This window comes from Stegastes partitus, unplaced genomic scaffold (genome assembly GCF_000690725.1).
Source record: "Stegastes partitus isolate 25-593 unplaced genomic scaffold, Stegastes_partitus-1.0.2 Scaffold156, whole genome shotgun sequence".
In the NCBI taxonomy this organism is placed as follows: domain Eukaryota; kingdom Metazoa; phylum Chordata; class Actinopteri; family Pomacentridae; genus Stegastes; species Stegastes partitus.
Genome location: NW_007577887.1, coordinates 280,043 through 295,092, shown reverse-complemented (window position 1 = coordinate 295,092; position 15,050 = coordinate 280,043). Strand labels below are relative to the sequence as shown.

Below are 15,050 nucleotides of genomic sequence, written 5' to 3'. Positions count from 1 at the left end.
CTCTCCCTCCCTCTCTTCTTCTCACTCTTTCTCTTTCACTCCCTGCCCTTGACTTGGACATGGAGGATCACATTTAAAGCTTTATAAATCAATACGCTATAATAAGCTGCTCTTGACAGAGCGAGAGAGAAAGGAGGGGAAGAAAAAAAAAAAAAAAAAAGACGACATATTGCTTTTTTAACACCTCTTGTGTTTTTGTTTTTTCATGTCCCTGCTATTGTCATTGATGTTTTTCGATTATTTTATTTTTACATTGTTGCGAAACAAATTCTGTTTGGCCTTGCTGAAATATCACCTTACGTTTGTACACTCCTTGTCGGGGAGGGGATGTGACAATGTCAGTAACAAATATGTAAAGACAGAAATCTCTCTCCGTGCAATTCTCTGTCTTCTTGTCGAAGTGAGACATAAATACATAATCCAACTTCAAACTGCTTTGTATTCTTGTCTGAGAGAGGACCAATCGATCCACATTAGGCTGAACTCCCTCTCTCTCACTTTGAAAACTCAGGAAATCAGATTTCAGAGGGGGGAGAAAAAAATCGGTTAATGCATTGATCACCCGCGCTGTATGCAAATCACATTTGCCTTTATTTTTTTGCTGATCAATAGCATTAATTAACGGCTTCGTTTTAACAGCACCCCACAATCCCGTTAGACACCGCTGTCGACCTCAGAAATCATCTTTCCCCCCGTCCCTCAGTAGCCATGGAAATGAACGGCGCGTGGCAAGGGCCATAAATCAGGAAATCCAATTTGACCATGAGCTCCAGTAGTAACAGTAAAATATGAGTGCTAACACAGCACACAGGTAGATCATCCCTTACTGGGCATTCAATTGCTTATTTTATGACAAAAAAAAAAAAAGAAAAAAGAAAAAGAAAAGAAAAGAAAGTTTACAACAAAATTCATGGAACTGTTAAAGGGACTCCTCATGAGGAGAACTATACAGCCTGTGTAAACTCTTCAAATCTCTTCTGTTGCTCTGGAGGAGCTTTGGAAAGTCGGAAAAAAAATAACCCAGATTATGCTGTGATGTCATCAGGGTTGTCTCGGCTTAGACCTGAGAGTTTAAATTCATAACAGAAAACTAGTATTAAAAATGGGGGCGTGAAATTAGATGTGAAAATTTACGATGCACGGAGGACCTAATATAAAACGCTATCAAGTTGCATTCGGAAAAGTGTACGATTCCGGGGGTTTGGAGCTTCAAGTCAGAATATCTCAGCTGCTTTGATTTTGATGATTCTCATTTTAATCTGTTTCTCTCAGACTCCAACTTTCTAACTTTCACTTCTATCTCTGTAGCAGGCCTTTTACTGGTGTCAAACTTCTTTTTTTTTAATGTTAAACTTTTATTTTGTATTGGGACACGTGTTTCAAGAAAAACATTCTCCAACTGTTCACATTTTACAACTTTAATACTATTACACAACCAACAAATAGCTAACTACTGTATGTCATGAGAAGCGCGTGTGTGTGTGTGTGTGTGTGTGTGTGTGTGTGTGTGTGTGGTTAGAGGGGGTGGAGGGGGGTCTGTACTAACCAGCCTAGCTGCTGCTGCCAGGGATGCTAGTGTGTGGGATTAATAATGGACTCTTTTTGAAATTATTATTATTCCCAAAATGCTCTTTTGTGATTTGCTTTAAAGGGCATGCATGTGTGTGTGTGAGCGGGCGGTGGGGGGTGTTAAGTGAATAGGGGGGGAGGTAGCTGGTGAGGAGGGGGGGTTTGAGGGATGGCTTGCTTGCTCATTTAGAGAGCTTTTCCAATTATACAATTAGTCAGGAATGTAGGCCAGCAGCCTTAGTGTTCCTCCTGCTCCCCGACCCTGGATAGCAAGTGCCCTCACCTCGCTGCAGATTCATCTGTGTCTTTCTCACTTGTCACGAAATACACAAGTAGACGCACAAAACCGAAGAAACAATATGCGACGAGTGAAAGTGACATCAGCGAGTCCACGAGGCGGTTGAAGCAGTCGGTCGGCGTCCCATCGGCGCAAAGCTAACAAACGCTGACCTTCTTTGTGAATTGGGTTACGTGTGAACAACGATGGCAGAACACTGTGGTGTTAATAAAGTCACAGGGTTGGGGCTTCTCTGGTCAAATAGTGCTTATTGTGTTGAAGCGTTTTTTTTTTCCCAATTCCCGGCATGCCCACAAAAACCCCACCACGTAAGGGGGAAGATGAGCATGTTAGCGGGATAGCCGGTTTGGGATTGAACGCACAATCCTAGCTGCTGTTGATTCCTTTTTTTTTTTTTTTTCCTCTAAGATGAAGTGATATGATAAATGGATTTATGATGAAGAACAAATTGTTTTATAATTTGGCCTCTTTCTGATTGTCCCCTCACTTTTGCCTGGCTGCTACCAAGTGTGCCGTACTGGGTTTAATATGAAGCAACAACAACAGCCAAGTGCCATCTGTTGGCATGCGGATTTTCTGTAATCTCTCTTTACTGATTACAACAATGACTACACAAACCTCTTAAATAATTATCCCACAATGTAAAAAAAGCTAAATAATTATAATCATTAACTCCCACCAAGTCTGCCACTCCTCCAGCAAATGAAGGCTGTCAGAGAGAGAGAGAGAGAGAGAGAGAGAGAGAGATAAAACGAGAGACAGAGTGAGAGAGAGAGTTTTTTTTTTTTTTTTTTTTTTTTTCTGTTGTGATGCCAATCATGTCTTATTTATACCAGCGGGGTAGAGTACCACACAGCAGTGACAATCTTAACCCAACAACATTCAAGAGGAAACTGTGGCAAAATTGACCTTTCTCCACACACACCACCCCTGCACCTTATGTTGTTTTTTTTTTCTTTTTCTGTTTGCTCAGAGGAAAAAAAAATCTAAAATGGAAAGCAGGTTACATTTTGTACCTTGTTTCACAGAATTTATTGTTCATCGCCCTACATAAAAATAAAAATACTTCAGCTTAAAAAGATAATCATTTTAGTGCAAGTGACACCTGTTTCTTTGTAGTCATGAATGGTCCAAAATTGCATTTGTTTTTAAAAAATAAAAGTGAAGAATAAAACACTATCCACTGCTTAAAGATTAGCTGAGCACCTTTTATGTGGATGGCCTAAAATACAAAAAACAAATGTGCTTTTTAAGGTCAATGTGAGAAATGAAAAAAACATGATTATGCTATGTGGGTAAGTTATGCTTAATCCTCATTGGACTGCACAAAAACCATCACATTTTGATAATTTTCTTGGTTTCTTAATGCACAATTAAAATCACAAACCATTTGACTCAGCTGCAAATCCAGCATTTAGAATTTTACTTTAGTCAAAGTAGTAATTTAAAATAAATATATAGGTCTATTAAAGTATCAGAAGTGTGTTTGCACAGTAGAATGTGTTGTAGCCCAGTTTATTATATTCATATACAATACAGCATGTTACATTGCATTACAGTGTAAGCAACACTTTGAGTAGTGTGTAGTAGTCTGATCATGTTTTTCTTCTTAAAGTAAAATCTACAAAACTGAACGTTTACCTCTGACATGCAAACAGACGCGCACAAAGCGGCATAAAAGTAATAGTACTCGAGTAATCTACAAGTGCTTCAAAGTTGTTCTAAAGTGCAGCCCTGACATCGCTGCTACAGATAACCGTGTTTCAGCAGTTGCTACCCCACTTTCATCTGCAGGTTTCTTTATGTGCGTGCGTGTATAAATCCTCATCTGTGTGTGTGTGTGTGTGTGTGTGAGAGAGTGTGTTCAGGTCTGTTTATGCATCGCTATCTATATAAGTCATCTGTGAGTGTAAGCGTCTGCAAGTTTGTGTGCGAGCGCTTTGTGTGAGAAATGGTGTGAGAATACGTCAAGGGTAGCATGTGTTAGCTCTGCTTCCAATATGAGGGAAATCTGTGGCACATACCTCCAATATGACACAAGCCAAAACGACATGACTCACCCATGCTATATTTGATTAATAAAACTACAGCCGGGAAAATGTGTTCCTAAACAGCACATCATTACCGAGGCATGGCTTGGATGAAGAAATGTGTTATTATTACACACTATCATTAGAAGTATTATTATTATTACTATTAAGGTATAAAGATAAAATATCAGAGCGGGGAATTCGATTTGATAAAAACAAATATTTAACGTTTGACATTTGCAGCTTAATATGTCATTTTTCACTTTGGCGTGGCGTGTGTAAATGCAGGAAGGTGAAGGCTGTCAATGTGACAGGCTCAGCTAATCCTGAAGAGGACAGGTGCCGTATATGTTTAATACCTGCTCTTCTCAATCTCATATTAAATGTTAGAACATGAATTTTCCAGCTTCAAGAGAAAAGGTTTCCATTGATTAGCACTTTACAAGCAATCAATTTTTACAAACTGGCCTGACCCCCTCATCTCTTTCTCGGTTTCTCAGGACGCCATCTCCCAGGACGATGGTCTTTCACGAATTAAAAGAATACAGAGACGTGTGAGTGGATGAGTAATTATGGGGAGAGGAATGACGGAAGAGGAGGTATGTTTCAGAGAGGAGTATAGATTGAAGGCATGCAACAGTGAATGTGAGGCTACTGAGAAGGTAAGAAAAATAAATAATGAGAAGGTCTGATTCCTGTTGTAGGAGCGACAACGACAGTAATCATGATGACGATGATGATGATGATGAAAACAGGCAACCAGGTAGGATGAAGAATTCCAACCTCACAAAGCAGACATATAACCTGACTTATCATCTGATCTCATCAGTGATATACACAGACCCACTACAACTGCCCATCAGTGTGAGAGCCGCGGTGGCCTCGCCTAATGATGGCTTGCACCTGTTTACCGTGTCACCTTTGTTTGCTTGTCTCCGTCAGCTACATGGAGAGGAAATGACAGAGCTGTGATTTTTTTGACAGATTGTGTGTGTGCGTTCTTGTGTGTGTGTGTGTGTGTGTGTGTGTGTGTTAAAATGTAATGAAGAGACTGTTGCCAAACTTGTTTTGTGTTGCAAATCTCTGTCCAGAGTTGTTCTGCTGTTGCTTTAGATGATCAGAATTATTCAAAAAGTGAGACTAGAAGAACTGGAGCAGTAAGTTGCTCATCAGTTTTAACTAGTCAGTACACAGATTGGCCTGTTTAGAATGAAGGAGATGGCTAGCCCAGCTCCATTGGTGCCTACACTTATGCACCAAAAAAAGCGTATTTTTATATACACATACAAAGATAAAAGATTTGAAAGTTCTCACACTGTTTTCAGCACGCATTATTCCCATACATATGGGCGGGTGGGGACCTCCTCCTACTAGCAGGCTTAGGAAGCTGTTATCACCTCACCTTAATGGCGCTCCATCATCACCCCATTTATTGGCGGTGTAAGCCACGGTTTAGTACTTGCAAATTGAAACAAAAGCACACATTTAGAGGTCAGAGGGGGAAAGGATCTTGGTTTGTGTTAAAATACACCCTGTTGCTAAGTTTACCAGATGTCACAACCAGGGACGGCTGTGGCTCAGGTGGTAGAGCGTTTCGGTAAATGATCAGAAGGTCGATGGTTCGATTCCGCCCTGTAACCTGTGTCATGTTTGTTGTGTCCTTGAGCAAGACACTTCACCCACCTTGCCCGGTGTGAATGTGCATGAATGAATTGTTTGAGGTGGTGGTCGGAGGGGCCGTAGGCGCAGAATGGCAGCCACGCCCCAGGGCACCTGTGGCTACAATCGTAGCTACCACCACTGGAGTGAATGTGTGTGAATAAATAATTGACTGTGTAAAGCGTCTTTGAGTGCCTAGAAAAGAGCTATTTAAATCTGATCAATTATTATTATTATTATTATTTCAATGTATGTAAAATCTCCACTGGAGATGCTTTGTTTGAAAAAATCAAACCGCTGGAGATTTTAATAATTTTAAAAATTATAATTTTACTTTTCTTATATTTGACTTGTACAAATACAGAGAAACTAATTAGCTCACACAGAGAAATATAAATCAACAACATCTCATAAGTCATGATTTTGACTTCAAAATTACAGAGTTATGAAATTTTGAAAGAAATCAAGGCTAGTCTATTAACGCGCAATGCGTTAACAAGATTTTCGTCCTGTTGTAAATCATATTTCAGTATACTTGGAGGCTAGCTTTTCCTCCGCACTGAAAACTCACTGTACAAAATAGAAGAAGAAATTTGTCATTTTTAAGAAGAAAATACAAAAATGACTAACAACTGCATTTCCCAAATATTGAAATAATTTTTTATATGCTTAGTTTTCCAGTGGCTCATCACGCAGATTTACTAATCAGTGATGACTCGTACTTTAGTCACTGAAATGACAAACATTTTAGCTGCTGCTGCTGATGATGATCAAGATGATCGTGTCAGTTTCAGAACAATTCCCCTTTAAAGAAATGTGAAATTAAAAATGTTAAACTAACCATCTACATAACTCTGCATCCAGTATTTAGAGCAAGCATTTCATTAAATAGGTTCAAACAAAATAAAAACATAAAATGCAAAAGCGGCCATTGTTGGCTGTTTCAGTGTGTTAAATCAAATTAACCTTTTTATGTCTTCTGCTGCTTATTTCATTTTTAGGTTGAAGCTGTAGTTTGTAGACATTAATTAGGCTGTAGTGTTACTTTTTCATCTGATAAAACATAATCTCATGTCTTATATTTTTAGGTTTTTTATTTTTTAATAAATCGAGTTACTTAAAAATGTTGAAAGCTAAACTTAGCCTGATTCAATAGAGGACTTAAAAGCAATCGGATCCAAAAGCAGATTTAACAGTGGGTTTGAATCTGATAAAATGCTTTTAAATCCCAGCTCTGACTTGCACTAGCAGCAGTAACATGAGCCAAAGGTGTCTCTTTGAGTGTCCATTTGTGACGTCACCAACATACCCTGCCGGTCCCTCTGCTGCCAAGATGAAAACATCCTGTATGTGCCTTAAAGCCCGTCGATAGATAAAAAAAAAAAAAACATTCTCAACTGTCGCCACCTTTTGCCAGTCTTTTGCAGTCCCAAATGGTATTCAGCTGTCAAATCACAGTCTTCTTCCGTGCAAGTGAGAATGCATCCATGAATATTTGTGATGGAAGCCTAATGGGTTTGTGGCTGGAAGGTTGTCAATTCAAGTTATTTGTCTGGCTGGAAAAAATTGAAGTGATGATTGTGAATAACTCACTCTGTTCTATAACTTTGATGCACTTCAGAATGAGCCACTCTCAACAGATACAGTAATGGGGGGGAAACTCCCAGGTACGAGTCTCTCGGCGGCGGGACCGACGAGTGTAGCGCTGCCTAAAAAGTGCACGCCTAACTGACTTTCCCGCAGATAAAGATTTAAATGAAAACAAAACATAAGTGCACGGGGGCTGTAAATGTGACAGACACCTTTAATATCCTCCCCTTTCCCCATGATCAATCGGTGTGATCGTACCTGCGTGACTGCCACCTCTCCAACGAACGCCGGATGTGAGAAGGAGCGCCGACAGCTTCACAGAAGGTGGGACGACAAGAGCCTGTAAACAAAGCACACACACCAGGAAATTCACAGTCACCCGCATTTGAAGCTTGACAAGTTTGCAACACTGGCGACAGAAGAGAAATACCCATTAAAAAATTGTCTGCTGATCCCCTTCCCCACGTAACCCCCCACAGCTTTATTTTTCCTCAGGATTTCCTGTGAAGACGTGATGTCATTTACACATTCATGAATAATCTAACAAATATATGAACTGTAATTGCTTGTGTATATCAATCTTTTACATTTTTCATTTTCTTCTTCTTATTATACCTTATAATTTGACAGCGTAATATCCAGTTGGAGACGAGGGGGAATCGCACTGGGACACATACTAAGATGCACATGGTTCGTCATTTGAGAAATAAAACACAAAGTTGGGGCGAAAAAATAAAAAAAACAGGAAGCCTTTCTCTCATAAGCAGAAAAATGTGAGAGGAGCCTGTGAAGCTCAGCAGAGGATGTTATCTGATCCAGCCTTGAAGCCTCGCTGCTTAACTCCAGAAAAATAATCAGGCTGACATAAAGTATATTAAGTAAAAGACCGCCACTCCCCTTTAACATACCATGTCACTTGATGAGCGCTGTTTGATTTAATAGAGAGGTAGACTAACTTCTGACTTAGGTCATGATTTTGGAAAATTATGAAGGATATATTTCCTAAACAAACAAACCCAAAAAAAAAAAAAGTTGTTATGCTCGATCGAGGAGGAAAACCTCAAAAAGTTGCAGGGCTTTGTTCTTTGGTGAAGAAGTTAATTTATCCATTTCTACGCAGCTGACTAAACTGCTCCTGATTTACATTTCATTTTTTGTGACATTTCAAACGTTTGCTTAAATCTGTTGAAGTTTGCTTAGATGGTAATCTGCGAGATTTTGGTTTTGTATATTTACCTTCAATCTAAGAACTAAATGCTCAATGCTGCCTTGTTTCTGAACTCCAAAGATCACCTGTCAGTCAGAGTGCCACGTATACTGTCATTCTTTTTTTCTGTGTTTTTTTTTTAGGTGACGCTCTCGTTCCATTAATATGGAAATGCTGTATTATTACTGAAAATTTTGACTCTCAAAGAAGGTCCTAAAGAGGGTCCAGCTAATTCTCATGGCTATTCCGAATGTGGGGAGGCAGCCAGGCATGAACGCATGAAGCTGGCTCAGTCCTACAACAGTGGGATAGTAGGGGGGGAACACAGATGTGGAGGGTCTGCAGGAGGGCCACCCAGATTTACCCACCACTACTGTTTCAATGGAGCATCAAGAGTAAAACTCACACTCGCGTACGGCGAACACACACATCCACACACACACACTTACACACAAAGCCATGATGTTGCCTTAAGTCACAATCTAAATTGGCTCCCAAGGGCATACCGACTACCTTGTTCACCAAAGGCATTGTGTATGTTTTCTGAGTGCTTAGCATATGCTGCCGTAACCTGAGATCTCTCTCTCTCTCTCTCTCTCTCTCTCTCTATCATTCTCTCTTTTCCTCTGCCTCTCTTGTACACACACACACACACACGTACACAAACACACAATGTTGCAAGAAGTTGCTCTGTTTTCTCCTTTTACGTATTTCCCATCAGGAGATTAATTAAATTCAAAATAGTTCACATCTACCTATTAAACCGTGTTGCACCAACCGCCCACCAGACAAACATCGACAGAGACATAACTACAGGCAGGGTGACTGGGTGGGGGAGAGCCGGGGGTTCTGTACGCGGGGAGAAAGTGGTAAGAAGAGAAGAGAAACTACAAGGATCACAAACAATGAGGAGTGTCACGTCTGCTTTTCATACTGTTATATGATATCAGAATACTGATGCATAAAAAGGTAAACACTGATTCTCTCTGTCATATGTAACCGACAAGAAGACGTCATGTGTCATGTGTGAATTAATCAGTTAAAAAGCTCACAATCTATTAGGTTGATTTCCTGGATGCAGTGCAGAGACTTTTGCTGGGGAAATTCAAATTATTGTTGTCTAAATCATACTTTATTGCTGTTTCTATGATCAGAATGATGCACATAGACATGAGAATGTCTTCCAAACTACATTCAAAAGCAGATGTACCAGGCAGGTTATTGTTTTACCAGAGTGAAATACCACAGCAAAAGCTACTAACACTTGATTGAATCTGCTACATCTCTGATTTGATATAAAGCGCACTGCAGAGTAATGAAAATAGCTAACATTTTAAGACAGTCTAACCTTTCCTGTGTTTACCTTATTAAAGAGTGTGTACCTTAACTGGTAGAGCAATACACACAGGGGGGAAAAACAATGTGTATAAAGCTGGCAGTGTTTAAGCAGGCGAGCGGTAAAGTAATAGGCAAGAGCAGTGAAGTGTTGATTCTACAAAAGATGCGGGGGAAAAATTGCACCTTAGTGCGCACACACATACACACGCGCATGCACACACACACACGTACAAGCAATCACACATATATGCACATGCACACACACACGTACACATTCCCTCCCCCTACTCAATATACTCCCACAACACGGCCGGCTGCCTGGCAGCCGAAGTTAACATTTTCAGAGAAAATATTCCTTGCCTCCAATAGTCCGATGTAATTCATTTTCCATCTCTGTTCATTAATCATTGTTAAAATTAGTGATCCATTTCTTCCACTCTGCCATCTGCACTCAGCTTCCTAACAAACATGACACCTCAGCGCATAATAAAAGCTGACAGCTACGAGGAGGCCTTTCCAAATAGCTTTCTGCATATGTGCACCTCCATGTCTTGATGCTGTTGTCAGACAAAAGTAGGTTATTTAGACCACTGGCTGGAGAGAACTGCATATGAGTAGATGTATATGAGTACAGATGCATGCTCAAACATATATGAACATATATATATATACACTATGTTTATGCGGATTTACACTCATTAGTTCCAAGACTATGCAGACACAGTACGTGTTGAAGAGGCCAAAAATTAAAAAATAGAAAAATAGGACACAAACATTTTTTTAGAACGTCTCCTGCACAAACTTCCACAGCTATGTACCAGCTTATACACAAGACTACTGGGAACATGTTAATATCATAATAGCAAACGGGTAAAACAGGGAAAGTGAGAAAAAGAGAAGCATCCAAGATGAAAAGCAATCATGAAACTGAAAAGAGCAAAAGACGCCGAGAGAGAGAGGCCTTAAAAGTTTTAAGTATCCTGTTTACCCCGACAAGGGTTTTGCTTTAACTTCAGCTGGAACATTGTTGTACTTTTCCATTCGCATTTGCTTCCCACAGCTGTGGCATTTGTGTGTATTTGTTGTGATACTGTATATCAGCTCAGCTACGCCCTGATCACACTGAGCTAAGCTAGGAGCTAATTCAGCAGATAAAACGAGCGAGAAGAGAAAGAGCAGCGACAGTGGACAAGAGGATGCCCCTCTCTTCTCTCCGGCCTGATAAATACACCTCCTAATTCACCATAAATACCTTAACAGAAAGCTGTCCCTACATGACCCCCTGACAGCCCTGTCTTCAGGCCAGAGCGCATTTTAATTTAGATCCTGAAAGGTAACACGTTTAACACCCTGGAATACGTAAAAATTAGGTGAAAAGTGATGTCACCTGTTTTTTTCTGGTGCATTTACTGCGCGCACACTCATAGCTTAATGATGCGTAAAGCAAGACCACACTCTGATAACTGTGAATTCTGCTGCATTTCTGGAAGGAAACAGGTACGTCTACATCAGAAACCCAGGCTACAAATACAATCTTTTCTGCTTTATACTCTGTCATTACTTATTAATGTGACACAAGTGTGTTGTTTATTGCATAATTTCTATTATAAATGAACAACTTTTTCACTTTAAATGAATGTTAAATCATACAACATACATTTAAAAGAAAAAAATCATTTTAAAATTGACCAAGTGATTGTTAACACGGCTGAAGCCTCTTTCTCTCCTTTGTGCTCTCTGTGCTGCTCTCTCCAACATGCACAGCTTACTCAGAGTACCTTCAGCGTGTCTCTTGTTAACACTCCCCCCCAAACTGTCCCTTTCACATCCACGCACACACATATGCACGCAATCACAAGTGTGCGCACACACATGCACACACACACACACACATACACACACTTGTACGCACACTTAAATTCAACAATCCAATGCCGCTGTAGTCCTCTGATTCTCTTCTGTACACACTCAAACACACACACAGGCAGGATCCCTCCCTGGCAAGGTGTGTGTGTGTCTCTGCCCGAGGCACAGCACATTAATCTATATAATGCCCTCAAAGAGAAGGCTTTTTCACACCGCTAACTGCCAAGGACTACGAGGGGCAGCGGCTGAGCCATGATTCAGCTGTTAGCCCAACTGGCGTCCCTGCGCACACGCACAACGTGCACCCCTTCACCACTCTCACATCCCTCTCAACACTCACACACACACACACACACACAATATGTGTGCAGGAGTATACACATGCATCCTTCACTGGCAAGAAAGACAACACACACACAAGTCAACTCACAGGACACATCAATCAATACTAAAGCTGGGTATCAAACCTCAACACTTTTATGGTATAGAATGAATCGTGTTGGAAAGCATTAAAAAAAAGTCTGCCTCACATTCACATTGTTCTTTACTGATTCCTTGATCAGATAGTTCCTGCTTTAGATTGTAATGATGCTGAATTTAGATTTGCATTGATATTAGATTTATTATCTACAGATTATGGATAAAAACTAACATTTAGCAGCCCTGGTCAGCACGGATCGAGTGTCGTCTGAATGAGGTAAAGCTCAATGGTTTTGATTACATATATAATAGTGGCTGCTAAAGTCAAGAGTGCCCTGTAGAATTTTTAAAATTCCACCAATTAAATTTAGAGAGCTCCCAAGAAAGCAAACCCTGCATCATCTTCCCGAGACCATACCTCCTCCACTACCAGCAGACACTACAGACACTTTACTGATGTTACCTTGCAGGATTTCTGGGCTTCACCATTCTCATATTTCAAACTGTAACCTCCTGCCATTGTGTGAAGTTGCCCAGTGTAGATTTAATATTCATTTGTTGCATGGAGGGCCACAAAACAGACAGCCCAGAGCGGTGATTGGAGGACCAGTGCTCAGAGACAGACGGCGAGCAGAAGAGCAGTTAAATCATCTTGACATTCACCAAGAAGTAGCCACAAAGAAAGCTACTGCTGCTGTTACTTCTCCCATCGACTAATTTGGTTCTACTTAACCCCTAAACACCCCTCGTGCACACACACAGAAGTAGATGCGAGGCAAAACTGAGGCTGGCAGGCACGTGCACGCGCACAAGAGCACACACAGTGACACATTTAATTCCAGGTTCTCAGCACATCTGAATTACAGCAGCCTGATGAGGGAGAGAGGGCCAGGCCCCTCTGGACTGATTAGCATCATTTAAGAAAGTCTTCCTTTTCCTCCCTCGGTGACCTCTCACTCCGACACCCACCTCGCAGCCTACAAGATGGGTGGCTTCCCCGGCAGCACAAGTCAATATGGAGCACACTCATATACATCGAGCACAGGGGAGCAACTCCAGCGCCTGTGCCTCTGGGGCTCTGTTATTCCTTCAAGTTTTCATAGACAGCTGCTTGTTACCTTTAGATTCAGATTTCTAAAAGGACAGAAAGACACGGCGCATATATACATATATATATTTATATACGTCAGAGGCCATATGATGCAGTTTTTTTCTGCGTGTGTAAAGTAAATAAGACAGAGCCTGTTTTATTTGTGCATATTTCCCCCCTTCTAAATTATATAAGCCTTGCACATGGCTTAAAATTTTGTAAAGCTTTTCTCAAAATCCTACTTATGGTTGCCATTCTGTGCCAAAAAGTTCATCTGGCCTGTAAATTTAAGCATGGATTACAAATATTCAAATCATGAGCTTACTGTTCAAATAAACATTTCCAACAGGGAGGGGAAAAGTTGCAAGGCATACACTTTCAGCATAATTCCTTCTCTGGCACCTCCCCTCCCCTCTCTCCTAATAAAACAACCACAAAAAAAAGCAGGGAAGAGAAAGAGGGGGGGGGGCGGGGGGGGCTGGGGTGGGAAGGGGGGAGAAAAACAAGAAATGCAAAAACAAAAGACTGAGTTAAAAGTTTGGCTTCTTCATTTACCGTGCGGCTGGATAAACAGTGTTGATGAAATATGTAATTAATGTAATTGTAACCACCTATGCAATTACAGTCAGCCGGGTGGGCTCGACTGTGGCCCCGGTACTCTTTGCCATAGGACAATAGGGCACCTTATTACAGTTTTAAAAGGGGGAGGGAGGGAGAGGGGGATGAAAAAAGGGGGGAGGCTTAAGCTGGTCAGCTGCTCACCACATGGTAGAAATAATAGGGACTGAAGTCACAATCATTTCAGCTTTGGTTTAGCTTCGCTAATCACTGCACTTTATACTGGACAATATAAATAACTGACAAACTCCTGAGCTGAATGATTAGTGATACACACATGAAGTGACTGAACGCAGCGTGTGATGCCGATCGAATCTGTATCATTTTCTTAAATAAAATGTACTCAAACGTAATACTCGAAGGAGAAAAACGGACTCTGTGGAAATTTTCGTGCTATACAACCCACACTTTCCACCTGTGGTATTATCTGGTTTGACTTGATCCCGTGCATTTAGACTTGTATTTAAATATTTCGTATTGTTCGTGCACCGTGTGACCTCCTGTTTTGACTGTAACCTGCACTGCTACTATCTGAAACCATAAAAAAACAAAAAAAAAAGGCTCAGAATAAAACCAGTCCTCCATATAGGCGGCTACAAATTATGGATAAAGAAAAATGTAGCATTGGTATAGATGAGCATATTGTCACCAGAGTAAAGACAAGTCAACATTTGGCTTAAGGTGCAGACCACTGCCAAGGCCCATTCACACTGACAGCCGGTGTTATCCCAGGGATTAAAATAGCCTCTTCTCTGCTACCCGCCCCTGCCCAGCATTAAAGTCTTCCACATTTGCAAAATTGCAAACAGATGCAACTCAAGTACCTGCAAATAATCTGCCAAGACCAATTTCAAAAGGGAGATTTCAGAATATGCGTGAGTCATTAAAGGGAGTATTATTTCAGCGATGAGCGCGAGAGGGCCAGCAGTGGATCACCCAACCAGATGGGTTCTGCTGCCTTTTATTCAGGAAGAAAGGAGCCGACGTGTTCTTCATCTCCCCCATTCCCCCCAAATGAAGATATATAACGTGTATGAAACAATTACGGCAGAATATTGGAAGTTTCAGAAGAAACCAAAGAATGTCAAATTTCCTTTCGAGTTTCTCAAAACAATCTTTTCATCTTTTTCCCACTGAGGATGCTTTGGGATGGGGGCTGATGAGGGGAGAGCTGGGGGGATTTTCGATGTAAACGAGGATACAGACACAGAGATCTGAGGCTTTCATTGTTTTGTATTGAGTGTTAAATATGAAAAAGAATTAAAAGGTAGACGCCTTAAAAGGGGCCTGTGGCGTATGTAAATGAAATATGTTTCAGAGCCATAATTTGCGACTGCTGCTGTTGTTATTTTTCAGACAGTTATC

The 15,050-nt window shown here is 40.8% G+C and overlaps 1 protein-coding gene across 2 annotated transcripts in view; it reads right to left on the bottom strand.

Annotated features, from left to right (window-relative positions):
- The window catches only part of znf536 (zinc finger protein 536), a 207,483-nt gene that overhangs the window by 174,370 nt on the left and 18,063 nt on the right, over positions 1–15,050 (bottom strand). For both annotated transcript variants that reach the window (XM_008279351.1, XM_008279352.1), the window contains exon 2: positions 7,405–7,486. The gene's annotated coding sequence lies outside the window, so the exon portion shown is untranslated. The remainder of the gene's footprint in view (positions 1–7,404; positions 7,487–15,050) is intronic.